This window comes from Schistocerca serialis, chromosome 4, assembly GCF_023864345.2.
Source record: "Schistocerca serialis cubense isolate TAMUIC-IGC-003099 chromosome 4, iqSchSeri2.2, whole genome shotgun sequence".
NCBI lineage: Eukaryota > Metazoa > Arthropoda > Insecta > Orthoptera > Acrididae > Schistocerca > Schistocerca serialis.
The window spans coordinates 436054184-436069434 of record NC_064641.1 but is presented as its reverse complement, the minus strand read 5'-3'; positions in this window follow the sequence as shown (position 1 = coordinate 436069434).

Sequence of the window (15251 nt, the reverse complement as noted above, 5' to 3'; positions counted from 1 at the left end):
AGGTTCGATTCCCGGTCGGGTTGGAGATTTCCTCCGCTCGTGGACTGGGTGTTGCGTTGTCCTCATCATCATTTCATCCTCATCACCAGCACGCAAGTCGCCAAATGTGATGTCGACTGAAATAAGACTTGCACTCGGCTGCCGAACTTGCCCGCATGGGGCCTCCCGGCCAACAATGCCATACACTCATTTTCAGTCTTGGAGATCTCAAAATTTGGCATATTTGCTAGTAAATCTAAACCTTTATATTTCAAATCTTGGGTTCCTCTTTAAAAATTTGGAAAATAGACTCTGTCTGTTCTTCGCAGACTGTTCTTCCTACAGTATGTACTCTGTTCGGAATTCAAGCACAACCAGTCCGTATGCTCATCACACTTTTTGTGTACCTGGTAGCGATATCCAATCTTGAGAAGACACGGTTTTCCTTTCGTTATTGTAATTATTTCCATTACTCACAGCGTATAGATTTCGTGTAGCTTAGGTCCACTAAACTATACATAAACGGAGGCTTTCGGTGAGGACACTACCTGACCACACGTCTGCTGCTGGGAAACGACAGGCGTAAATTAGCAGTGGGGGAGGTTCTGTTCGGAAAACTGCTTGAACGGAAGTCCCACGGCACCTGTGGCACCTGCAAAAGGACTGGGGACACCACGGGCGGAAGCCTACATTGCCTGTAAATAATTAGAGAAGCAATCCTCTGTGACAGGGAGAACAGCCACCAGAGTATATTAGTGTCCTTCATCTTTAGTACTATTATTGGGCCTGGCAGGGTATACAAGGGGCGTGAACAGCACCAGATGTTGATTGATCACTGAAGACAGCATAATGAGTGCCTGACGGAGAGTGAAAAGGATCTCATTGTCGGTCCCCATTTGGCTGGCTGATCGAGTCGTTCAGTAACCAGGTGCAACAGTGTACTGATATTGGACTGTACAGGAATCTGAGGTCAGCCGTACTCTTTGTCAAGGTTCCAGTCGGAAACGTCTGAACACCACAGGTGAGGATTGCCATATTGTGTACCGAGCACATAGTAACACATTCACATCTGTGCCTGCCATCCAAAGACACGTATTGGAATCCGTGCAACATTCTGTGTTATCCCACGCCACTGGTCGGAGACTAACAGCAGTCAGACTAGGGACTTACCATCCCATGCGTAGGCTACAGTCAACACGACGACACAGGCAGTTTCAAGTGGTGCTGCGACTGAGAAACATGCAGCATTGCGTTATGTTCAGCGATGAATCGTGGTTCTGCACTACTGCAGATAAGCATCGTCAGTGAGTATGGCAACGATCTGGGGAGAATCCCATTCTCCCAATTTTTTGGAAAGACATAACAGTGTTACTCGTGGAGTCATGTTGAGGTGAGTGATTGACGGAACTCTTTTTTACCAGGACAATGCTCATCAACATGTGGCGTGTGTCTCCATGAAGTGTCTGTGTGATGTTGAGGTACTACTGTGGCCAGTAAGAGCCCCAAATCTATCCCTGTTAGACGCATGGGGTTAGTTCAAACGTGGGCCTTCGTGGTGGCTACAGGGAACCGTTCCCAATCAACTTAGCACATGTATCCAGGCCAGAAGGAGTGCAATGTCATACTGATAAGTGGGTTCATACCGCCATGTTATTTGTAAAGTTGACTCGATTTTTTAATCACCAAGAAAACATCACGTATCCTCTCAGCCCATGAAGTTCCATTATGTCTCCCCATCCCCCTCAGGTTCAGGCATTGTATTTAGCGAGGGGTAAAAGGAGAGTCAGTGCACTACCCCAGAACCGAGGCTCCTTCTAATCAGTATAAAAGGCAGTACATAGGCAATTTACTACAATATTTACAGTGCAGTAAGCGTCAGGGAAAAAAATAAAATAAAGAAATAAAAAACAGCCTCAGACACACACACACACACACACACACACACACACACACACACACACACACACACAGAGAGAGAGAGAGAGAGAGAGAGAAAGAAAATTAAGCAATTAAGCAATGTCTTTGGCGCCAAGTAAGACCATACTGCTTCACAGCTTATATGTTTGTATCACCCACCGAATTAACCGAGTTTCAAACTTTGATTCTTAATCGACTCCTATTTATTTTACTGCAGTAGCTTCTCTGTATCTAAATTCTATTTCTGTCTTATGGAGTGAATTTTCTGGTGATTTGCATCTGCAGGTGTGGATTGAGGATCCATGGACTGGCTCCCAAACAGAAAAGCACTTTGATTTTTACTTATGTCGGTTTACACATTTCTTGCCTATCTTTCGGCTACTAAACTAGCATGAAACAGGCATATAAGTAAGTCTGAATTTTGAGGCAGGGATCACTCCTCATCACCAGAAACCAGCAGCGCCACCACAAAGCCAGAGCTGCGCTGAACAGCGAGATGACTAAGCTCTGTCAGCAGCAGCCATGGGTTCGAGACCAGGCTGCACTTGCTGCCAGCACTAAGTACTTCACGGGACTAGCTGCCGTAGCCCTGATAACCTGCCGATCATGCCTGCTGAGTTTCTAAGCAAGACTTGGCGCCATCTGATCCTGCCAGAGGGCAGCGAGTCGCAACCCGCACACAACCGTCTTTGCATGTAGTCATAGTGATGGGGCGAAGGGCTATTGTTCCTCCACAATCCCAATGCAAATAGCGCGCCACTGACGTCAATGGCCGTGGCCTCTAAATGTTGCTGGCCTGCCACAGCCTGTAGTCAGGCAGGACAGATGCTACCGCCCAGGCACTAGCACTGGCCAAAGACAACAGGGAGAGGCATTGTTGCCTCACTACATCATATGTTGAAGTTTATAAAATCATTTCCACAAAGGACTTCTGACCCACCACTTATCCTGCACCCTTCACATCATTAGTGAGGTTAAGAACCACACTTCCAGGTAGTTTTCAGAGAAGGCATTCAGTAATGTTTCCAGAATGTCTTGTCATGCTCACCACTAACAAGACTGTAATTATCCCATCTGCTTTTTGGATGATTTAAGTCTCCTCCGACGACTGCCGTATTATTGGAGGGTGCTTACCTATAAGAAAACTAAATTTTTCGGTTACATTACGAGAGAACTGAGGTGATTGATAGAAGTATAAATACGAGGGCAGTTCAATAAGTAATGCAACACATTTTTTTTCTCGGCCAATTTTGGTTGAAAAAACCGGAAATTTCTTGTGGAATATTTTCAAACATTCCCGCTTCGTCTCGTATAGTTTCATTGACTTCCGACAGGTGGCAGCGCTGTACGGAGCTGTTAAAATGGCGTCTGTAACGGATGTGCGTTGCAAACAACGGGCAGTGATCGAGTTTCTTCTGGCGGAAAACCAGGGCATCTCAGATATTCATAGGCGCTTGCAGAATGTCTATGGTGATCTGGCAGTGGACAAAAGCACGGTGAGTCATTGGGCAAAGCGTGTGTCATCATCGCCGCAAGGTCAAGCAAGACTGTCTGATCTCCCGCGTGCGGGCCGGCCGTGCACAGCTGTGACTCCTGTAATGGCGGAGCATGCGAACACACTCGTTCGAGATGATCGACGGATCACCATCAAACAACTCAGTGCTCAACTTGACATCTCTGTTGGTTTTGCTGTCACAATTGTTCACCAGTTGGGATATTCAAAGGTTTGTTCCCGCTGGGTCCCTCGTTGTCTAACCGAACACCATAAAGAGCAAAGGAGAACCATCTGTGCGGAATTGCTTGCTCGTCATGTGGCTGAGGTGACAATTTCTTGTCAAAGATTGTTACAGGTGATGAAACATGGGTTCATCACTTCGAACCTGAAACGAAACGGCAATCAATGGAGTGGCGCCACACCCACTCCCCTACCAAGAAAAAGTTTAAAGCCATACCCTCAGCTGGTAAAGTCATGATTACAGTCTTCTGGGACGCTGAAGGGGTTATTCTGTTCGATGTCCTTCCCCATGGTCAAACGATCAACTCTGAAGTGTATTGTGCTACTCTTCAGAAATTGAAGAAATGACTTCAGCGTGTTCGTAGGCACAAAAATCTGAACGAACTTCTCCTTCTTCATGACAACACAAGACCTCACACAAGTCTTCGCACCCGAGAGGAGCTCACAAAACTTCAGTGGACTGTTCTTCCTCATGCACCCTACAGCCCCGATTTCGCAACGTCGGATTTCCATATGTTTGGCCCAATGAAGGACGCAATCCGTGGGAGGCACTACATGGATGATGAAGAAGTTATTGATGCAGTACGACGTTGGCTCCGACATCGACCAGTGGAATGGTACCGTGCAGGCATACAGGCCCTCATTTCAAGGTGGCGTAAGGCCGAAGCATTGAATGGAGATTACGTTGAAAAATAGTGTTGTGTAGCTAAAAGATTGGGGAATTCAATGCTGAATAAAACAACCCCTGTTTCAGAAAAAATGTGTTGCATTACTTATTGAACTGCCCTCGTAATATAGACTTGGAAATACTGGAAGTCGCACCCTATACATGTTGTTGATAAATAATTCAGATCTTTCAGATACTTTTGAACATGACACAAAATTCAGATCAAGGCTGGTAGCACAAGTGGGTTACTGCTGCCATCTTGTATTTTTTTGTATATCCCACTAGCACACCTTGGCTAGTTGCCTGATCCTTCATTATTTGAATTATACTCAACTGCCATCTTGCCCCTTTTTGGATTTCTTGCCAACGTTATCTAGCATCATTTAGTTTCCTGCCGAATCCATCTTTGTTTTTGAAATTTGCACCATCACCATCTTGTACTTTTAGACTAATGCAGCACCAACTAGTGGCAGCAGCTTGAACTGTTCCTCATATTCACCATAGCGATTCTGCTAGTAACCACAAACGTGAGACTTCTCGCAGTTTTGCAGTTACGTATCTACATCTACATTTATATTCCGCAAGCCACCCAACGGTGTGTGGCGGAGGGCACTTTACATGCCACTATCATTACTTCCCTTTTCTGTTCCAGTCGCGTATGGTTCGCGGGAAGAACGATTGCCGGAAAGCGTCCGTGCGCACTCGAATCTCTCTAATTTTACATTCGTGATATCCTCGGGAGTTATAAGTAGGGGAAGCAATATATTCTATACCTCATCCAGAAACGCACCCTCTCGAAACCTGGACAGCAAGCTACACCGCAATGCAGAGCGCCTCTCTTGCAGAGTCTGCCACTTGAGTTTGCTAAACATCTCCGTAACGCTATCACGCTTACCAAATAACCCTGTGACAAAACACGCCGCTCTTCTTTGGATCTTCTCTATCTCCTCTGTCAACCCGACCTGGTACGGATCCCACACTGTTGAGCAATACTCAAGTATAGGTCGAACGAGTGTTTTGTAAGCCACCTCCTTTGTTGATGCACTACATTTTCTAGGGATTCTCCGAATTAATCTCAACCTGGCACCCGCCTTACCAACAATTAATTTTATATGGTCATTCCACTTCAAATCGTTACGTACACATACTACCAGATATTTTACAGAAGTACCTGCTACCAGTGTTTGTTCCGCTATCATATAATCATACAATAAAGGATCCTTCTTTCTATGTATTCACAATGCATTACATTTGTCTATGTTAAGGGTCAGTCGCCACTCATGCACCAAGTGCCTATCCGCTGCAGATCTCCCTGCATTTCGCTGCAATTTTCTAAAGCTGCAACTTCTCTGTATACTACAGCATCATTCGTGAAAAGCAGCATAGAACTTCCGACACTATCTACTACGTCATTTATACATATTGTGAAAAGCAATGGTCCCATAACACTCCCCTAATGTACTGTCTGAAAAAGTTGCACAGATATTCAGTCACGTCTCGATATGTTTCCAAAGAAGTGCAAACAAATCGCTCCATGCATGCTTCAGTCACAAAATTGTGAAAATGAGATTATGATGGAACTCGTATCTTTATGGCTGGCCCCATCATTCTGAGCAAAAATGTTTTCCATCCAGTGCTTGGAAATACACAAACTGAGGCTTCTTGTTTTGAGTTATATGCAGAAAGGAATACAGTCCAGCACTGAAGCCCTTCTAGCTAAGCAACTGCATTTCAGCCACGAAGTTGAACACTTCACACAGAAATGTTAACTTCAATGTGCACAGCATGTTGGCTAACCTGCACAACTTATTCAGTGGAGGGGAACAGCTGAAAGTGTACGTTGTTAACCTAAACATTCGTTTGTTGACAATATTTCCAATTTTATTTCCAAAAGCGATGGAAGGCGCCACTGGATCACGAGAAGAAGAAAGTACACAAGGGAAGAAAAGGAAAAGGAATCCTTCAGCATGGAAGACGAATATTTCAAAAACAGCAAAGCTAAAAGGCCAAGAATATATTAACTACAAAGGACAACGTATATCAGCTAAAATTACAGGATGTGACTGCAGGTAATTTTTAATTATATTGGATGTTACTGACAGTTTTTTGAACACTGTAACTAGTGTTTTGGCTAAACTTTATTATGGATCGTCCATGACGCTGCTCTAGTTGACCACGCACATTTTGGCATCGCCTCTGCTAGTATGGCAGTCAATTGAGAATATGTTTCAAAATAGGATTCTTTTATGTTTTCAGGTGCAAGAGGTTCAAGTGCTTTCAAGACATCAGTGCAGATGAAATGGAATCTATTTTAGTACGGCTTCACAACTTGCATTCAGTCTCTTATAGACAACATAACGTCCAGCGATGTCGACCTAGAAAAGACGATTCAATTCGACAAGTCGACAAAGTATTTACTTACCATCTAATGGTGGGTAACACCAAAAGAAATGTATGTTACAAAGCATTTTTGGCTCTTCTAGCTTTAAGTGACAAGAGAGTGAAACGACCGAGAAAGCTGTCTGTATCAGATCAGAGTCCACATGATAAAAGAGGGAGAAGTCCCAGGATAAACGCTTTGTCAGCCACAGTCAGACAACTCATGAGAGAGCACATTAATAGCTACCCAGTAAGAGAAAGCCGCTACAGTAGAAGAACAACTAAGTATTTAGACGCAAGTCTCAATAATAAGTTGGTATATAAAATGTTCAAGGAGAAACATACTGACGTTAAATGTAGCTACCAGACATTTGCTTTGTTTTTCAATGAAAACTACTCCTTGTCATTTGGGCGACCTCAGGTAGATGCATGCTGCTTGCGTGAAGAATTAAAAGTTAAGATTCGAAATCCCCATTTAATGATGCAGCTAAATGGTGTGCAGTAGCTGAGTTGATGGTGCACAAGAGACGGGCTAAAAAATTCTATAATAAACTTGAAGCGGAAACTGAAATGAAACATAAACACCATGTATTATCTCTGGTAATAGATTTTATGCAGAACATTCAGTTACCAGTAATCCCTGTCCAGGAAACATTTTACATGCGCCAGCAGACTACTAATGTGCTTTGCATTCATGATATCGAGAAAAATAAAGCTAAAATATGCATTTATCTCAAGGGAATTGTCAGGAAAGGATGTAATGAGGTATGTCCTTTCTTATATAATTACCTGCAGGACATTCCTGCTGAAATCACAGAGCTACATTTGTATTCCGATAACTGTGCAGGGCAGAATAAGAACCATACTTTAGTAAGGCAGCTTCTATTTTTAAGAAACACTGGCCGATTTAAACAAATCGAGCAATTCTTTCCAGTCAGAGGTCATTCTTTTCTGCCCTGTGACAGGGATTTTACTACAATCAAATGCACCCTTAGAAGACATGATCGATTATGTTGTGTGCATGAAATAACAAAACTGATCATAGAAAGTAGTGCATCTGTGAAATTTGAAGTATGCGAATTTAAAACAGAGGATATCTTGGACTTCAAGAACTGGTGGCCAATTCTTTATAAAAGAAACTGCGTATCAGAAGAAACTATACCAAAGACAGTACCACAAGACCAGAAAGTACATTTTGAAATCAGTACAATAATGCACTTTTCATACAGTAGCCAAATCTATGGATGTATCCCCCTGTATTGATGGTATTGTGAAACACACATTCAGTCTATCTCAACCTGGCCATATGTCACATTCTACTTTTCTACCCAACTGTACATATCCCATGGGGAAAGTTCCAATAAAAGGAGCAAAAATAAAGGACATTACTAGATTACTACCTTATATACTGAATGAGCATGAAGAATTCTACCACAAACTGACACATTGGCCCACAAGTGACATTGTTAACAGTGAAGAGCAAGTTGACTAAAAAAACTTAAAATGATGTATTGAATTGTTTTTCTTCTGAGTCATTTTCTTACTAAATATTGATTGAAAACCAGTTGTTTTGCGTTATCTAATGCTTATGATCCTTCCACATTCCTAAACTATAAGCATATCCTCAAAGTAATATAGGAAACATTATATTTTCCTCAATAAACTACTAAAAGCTTCAAAATCTATTTTGGTCAATGCAGAAAGGACTTCATTCCATCACCAAAAACATTTTTTCCTAAATTAAAACCCTTTAAATGCCTGTAAACTCTGTAAGGACCTTTATACTCGGTCAATAAACAACATATATTATTTTTCTCTAAGCTTTGGTCTCATACTCTAGTGTCTAAATTGTTTTTTTTTTTAGTTTTCTCGAAACTAGGTATAATGGACTGAGGCCCCTTCTGCGTGGAGCAATTCAAATATTTGCAACTTGTTTCAAGTGTGCATGAAGTAAACTTGTATACTGGGCGAAACGAGAAAACATAGTATTCTATGACTAAAATATTAATGAGTCACATTTGCAACTGGTCAAATCGTACAAATACCTGGGTGTGACAATTTGTAAGTTTATTAAATGAAGTTATCACATAGGCACAGTCTTAGGTAAAGCAAGTGGCAGCAGGGGAGAATTTAGCTTTTTGCTGCCCTTAGATAAAGAAAAATACTTCCACCCCTCACCTGACATAACGCACAACTAACTAACTTACATCTGTAGGTAACTGAATACTATGATGGATGATGATAATAACAATAATAAAATAACGACAATAATAAAATAACAGTAATAAATACACAAATATTGAACTCACCACACTCAAGTCAGGCAAAGATGTTCATGGCATGCTTTCTTTGTATCAAATTCATCTACCACATCTCCATAGTCTGGTTGCTGTGTCATGTCAGAATTCGTGGAGAAGATGGCAAGACTGTTAACTTGATCTTGCGACATGCATGATCGCAAGTAATTCTTGCATCTTTTGAAGAATGAGGAAGAGCGCTTGACTAAAGACTAATTGAGTTGCAGCAGTTGACAAAGATACTCATAGTGCAATCTCCAAATCACATAATGCTTTAAATGAATAATCTCATCACTCAAAAATTCGTCCAGCTCATCTTTGTAATGCTGTTGCAGTTTTCTAGCACACTACAGTTGTTCAGTGTTGTCTCATCCAGGAAAATTACTTAGGAATTCAAAATTGCTATAAAGCTCTTCCAACAGTTTTTTTCTCCTATTCAGATATCAACTTGTCTGTAATAACGAGAAATGTGTTCGGTCCAAAATCTTCCTTTCCTCAACAGAAATATTATGTTGGGCTGTTTTGTCACTTTTAATTTTCTTGACTTTTTCCTTTTTGTGTCTTTTTGTGCTTATTTATCTTCCTCTTTTCGACGCCAGAGTTCTATATGTGTCACACATAGAACGATTCTCTGGAAAACTGAAGAATCATACAACTTTACTACAGTCCCAATACCAGCATCAACACTTTGCAGCAATTTATTTTCAGCATTAAAGCTCTTCAATATCGGTGACGAAGATGTTGACATTATTGCAGTTTCCAGACGGTGCAGACTGCTCACCCTTCCAGTTATCTCGCATCCTAGTGAAGGCTTTTGAGTTTCAGGATCCCGAATAGCTTCCAGAGTTGATATTATTCCTACCCATTAATTGATATAAAGTCTTCATGCATTTAAAAAGAAAGATATGACATGCTCCCTTTTCCATTGTTTCCATGAAATTCTATATGTTTAGCTAGAAAAGAATAGAATTCTCCTGTCAGCTGTCGTTCAATCTAGAAAGTTCTGCAATGTGTTTATCCAAACCCATAGTTGTGGCCCCTAAAAATAGGCCCTGTGTTGAGAAGTTTTTGAGAACGGCAACAATCCATTTCAACAAGTCCCTCCAATATTTTTACTTAGTCATAAGCTGTGACATTAATTCCTTATCTATTCTCCCTGTGATTTGTCCTCCAGCTTTAAGAGTTCACTCACATTTCCTGTGATCAGCAGAAGTTTCGTAGGCAGTCCTTTGGGAATGACTATTTTTCTAGTCATTAAATCATCCATAGGTTTTTCAAACTGTGATGTTCCATTAGATAATAAACATGGGATACAAAATACACCACCCTTGCTTTGAGAGTATTCTAAAAATGCTATTTGTTGTTTCTCGCCATTCCTCAAGGTTCTGAAGAACAAATCTTTATTTTAGTACTTGGCGAAGTCAGCTTGAATTACTGAAATCACAACCCCTACTCTGTGCCACATGACTTTGTTTAGCAATATGACTGCGAAGGAATTAATTTATTATCCAGTTCGCAGGATCGTCAGAAACAGAATCACTATCATCACTTGCTTTATATGCGTCATTTGAGTCAACTGAATTGACTGTTTCTGCATCACTATTACTGTTTCTAATATCGGATATGTTTGACTGTGATAAACCACATGCTGCACTATTTTCGTTGTTGTTCATCACATTATTGTACTGCACACTCCGATGTTTGTAGACTCGAGCTGTAACTAGCTGGCTGTGTATAATGTTCAAATAATGATTTTTGCACTCTTTCTCGTAATTTCCTCTTTCTTCACTGGCTTATCTTTCGGGGCTTTTCGGTACCAAGAAACAGTTTCTCTTTTCTGTCTGTCACCTAAAGTAATAAAATAGTTTATAGTAAAATATAAATTACAAACTAAACACTAAACAACTGCACTCTTTACAGTTTCGAATTAAACTGAACTGCCAATCAAGCGGCCTGCTGTTAGATTGACTGGCGGTATTTTCTTTGAAATCGGAAGTTCGAATGAGCACGACTGAGTGTCGACACCAGCTATTTCTATGACAGTGTTAGCGGCGTCTCCCATCACAAAGTGTAACTGTGAGCAAAGAGAATACCATTCCAAACATATACTACATGAGAAAGCACAACACTGAATAAAGTGCATAATGGAATTGTTGCCAATGTTATTCATATCCATTCCATTGTGAGTTAAGCTTCCATTCTTTTTTCAAGAGTTGTGAGTAAAATGTTTTGTAGAAACAGTAACAGCTTATGTGACTCCCATTAAAATCGACCGCCACTTAAAATCCGTCGCCCTAGGTACCTGCCTAGTCTGTGTAGGCCTAAATAATCCTATGGGTGGCAGACTGCAGTTTGTTAGTACAATACTGGGGAAATGCAATCACTCTGCAAATGGAGATTGCATGCAAAACATCCGCATGACCCATCCTAGAATAATGCTCAAATGTTTAGGACTTTTACCCTACAGGACTAACAGGGGATATGGAGCTTATACAAAGAAGGCCTGCACTAATAGTCACAGATTTGTTTGACCAATGGGAGAGTGTCACAGAGATGACGAAAGAACTAAACTGGCAGACACTTTAAGATAGACATAAACTATCTTGTGAAAGCCTGCTTAGAAAATTTGTAGGACAAGGGGCGGTGGCAATGGGAGGGGGGCTATAGCCCCCCCACCCCAAATGGAGTTTCATATTACACTAGATGAAATGACTTCAGAAATCAGCGAATATATTACTTCAACAGATTCAATCATCTTTTTAATAATTATGTAGCAATGTAGGTTGCAATGTATTTCAAATACATGTTAATAAAAGAATAAGAATGGCATTGGATGTATATTAATGTACGATTACCACTTACAAAAATCAAGAAAGCTGAATATGACAGGTATGTGTACCAACACTTAAATTGCTGACCCCAGACAAAAACTTTGAAATCACTGACATCTGGGTCAAATTGTATTATTTTCTCAAGCACACACATTCTGTAGACACGTTTTTACCCTGAACTCCAAATCAGTTACCGAAAACTACTTTAAGCAACACCAAATTTTTCCAATTTGTCTGTGGGGGACCCCAACTCTCCTTTTATTAAGCGATATTTCATTCCCCTCAACCCGCCCCCCTCTTGCCATTAGCCCCCCCCCCAATTGATCAACTTCTAGAATCGTTCCTGTGTAGAACCAATTATAATGGATGAATTTAGGCATATACTACAACCTGCTATGTATCAATCACATAGTCATCATGAAGATAAGATTAGACTAATTACATCAAGCACAGGCGTTTCAGCAATCAATCTTCCCTTGCTTCATTTGTGAACAGAATGGGAAAGAGCCCTAATAACTGATAGAGTGTGACATACCCTCTGCTATGCATTATAGAGTGGTTTTGTAGAGTATAGATGTAGACATAATAATTACATAAAGCCTGTGGATCCATCCCACCTCAAACCACTTACACAGGTATGACGACCATAGGCATCCATGAAGGCGATAGATCTGTGCCGGGCAAGAGGTGGCACTTTCCCCCTCCTGGAATCTCCACTTCTCATTCATTTAATATTTCTGATGTATTTCTAGAAACTATTGTAATTCTACATAACCACAGATTTGTCATTAAAATCACACAGGGAAATCTGTAGATTTAGCAGTCACTAAGCAGTTTAAATTTATTTGGTTGTCACTCTATTTATAGGAAAATATGCCGTTCCCTTGGAGCAGTTGCACTTCTAGCGTGCCCTACAACCAATGAGATTGTAAATCTTTTCAAAACATCGTTACAGAGCCCCCAACCTTTCATCCCTCTCCAGGTCATACAGCCGTTATCGGACTGTAGAAAAGTACTAGATAGAAAGTCGGTGCAGAGTCCAGTGGAAATTAGCACGACACCCTACCCTTTCCTCAATAGTGGTATGGTACATACACAAGGCTGTAATATATCTATCGGATATCCATCCTCAAATCCCACAAGAACACCTCCTCTCCAAGTTAATCATCACAGGAGTTTATCTTTTTGTCCATGGACAAACTAGACTCGTGACAGCTTGTTGAGACTATATTCAGGCATTTTTGTGGAAGAGAAATTATAGTAGACTCTGAAAAAATTGTCATGTCGTTCTGTAGTCCTACTAAAACTAAAAAACAAACTAAAATTTGAAGGTAGAAAAGATGTCCTCTCCAGATGTTGAATACTTTTTCATCTCGAAAGGTTGCAACAAAGCTCTACATGCAATGACACAGTTATGAATATAGCCTAGTCCTATAATGTGTCTGCCTGGATAGTCAAAGAGAGTCTTGATCCAATTAGTTCAATCCTATGCAGTGGAAAATACAACAACTGAGATAGGTATGTGAAAAAACATTTTGTGTGTCATATCTCTTTGAAAGTGTAGTGAGCTTGGATTACCTTAGGGTGACATGCTCTGGACTGTTCCAGTCACACACGTCATATTGTCTGATTGTATGGGGACACTTCCCTCACATCAAAAATATTTTAAAAATAGAGACAGGAGGCTTACACATAATGTGTAAAACAGTTCTTATGGAGCACTGTCGTCCTCTGTCCGCCCCCGGTAGCTGAGTGGCAGTTGCGTTTCAGCCGCGCTCGCGAGTGGCCGCTGTTACCTGCTGCGCTGCGCTTCAATGTTTACATCGCTGTACTTGTGCTTCGCCGAGTGCCGTCCGTCCGTTAATCTCCGTGTTCGTTCCTGTTCCTTGTGATCTGATCGCTCTTTCTGGTCTTGCTGCTGCTACTTGGAATTTCAGTTGTTTAACCGACATTGCTTCGCTGGATTAACCATGGCTACAAACCTAAGGAAGAATACTCTGGTATTTGCTTTTGACAAGGAATCCCGTCCTGTTCAGCCAACATCCCTGGAAATAGATGCCTGGATTACACATGTAATTGGTCTAAATTCTGAAACCGTTCGTACCTGGCAACTGGATCAGGAAAAATACTGTGTTTTTGTGAAGTTAATCAGTGCTTCGACTGTTGATGAAGTGTTACGAAAGTGGAGCTATGAAGTAGAGTTTGTGCGTAGAAATGGTTATAAAAGTAAGGTTTCCATCTGTAGAGCGGACATTCATTACAAAACCGTTCGGGTCTTGAAACTTCCCATTGGAATTGAAAATGATAAGATTAAGGAAGCTCTTTCGAACTACGGAGATGTTAAATCAATTGCAAATGAAAGATGGTCACCTTGCTTTAAACTGCAGTGTTTTAACGGGGTCCGCTGTGTAGAGATGGACGTTAAGACGAATATTCCGTCTCACATAATTTTTGTGGGTATAAGGCACAAATTGTTTATACAGGTCAGAAAGCTACATGTCATATATGTAACGAAACCGGCCACTTCAGACAGGAATGTCCGCGACGAACTGTTGTTCTTAAAAGTAATTTGATACAGCGTCAGAAGCTTACCTTAAATGATCTGTTACCAAAGAATAGCCCAGAACAACTGGTTGAGGATGTTAACGCAGCGGGCCAATCTGATGTCTCCCTTCACGATAACAGTCAATTTCCACCGTTAACAACAAAAGGAAACCCTGTTGCCACTACTCGTGAAACTGAAACGCAACCGAAAAAACGACCTCTGGAGGAAACTGATAGTTGTTCAGAGGACGAGCTGTCTTGTCCCTCACTTCGCAAGCAAAAACAGTGCGATGAGGAGGCAGAGGAACCTGAAGGCAAAATGCGAATGGAAAATAATGAACAGAAAGATAATACACATACGGTACCAGAAAATGAAGGGGGTGTATGCACCATTAATTTGCAAGAAACAACAGGTGCAGTAGCCGATTGCAAAGATCAGAATCTATCTGTTAATAAACAAATTCAGGGAGAGGTTGCAAAACTGCAGTCTCCATTTGTTTCCCTCGATCAGAAAGTGAGTGAAATTAATAAACAACGAAGAAGTGGTGACCAAACTGAAATCACGGTCAACACCTAGGAGCAGGCACCGGCAACCGAAATTGCGAAAGCGTCTGCTGCTGCTCCAGATAAGCCGCGAAGTAAAATACCGACGCAACCAAATGAGAATGTAGCTCGTAACTAAGGGAAGGGAAAATCCGGTAGGGGCGACCCAAGCCCAAAGAACGTTCGGTCCGAAACGGTCATACACGAATCACTGGAAGAAAAATCAGAAAGTTTACCAGGAAATCAGTCTGCTTGCGTTACAAGAGAAAACAACAGAAGTAGGAGAAAACGGGACAGTAACTAATAAACTGATTGAAGTGTTATTCCATGTTCAGCCTTCCGAGAAAACTGTTACAGCT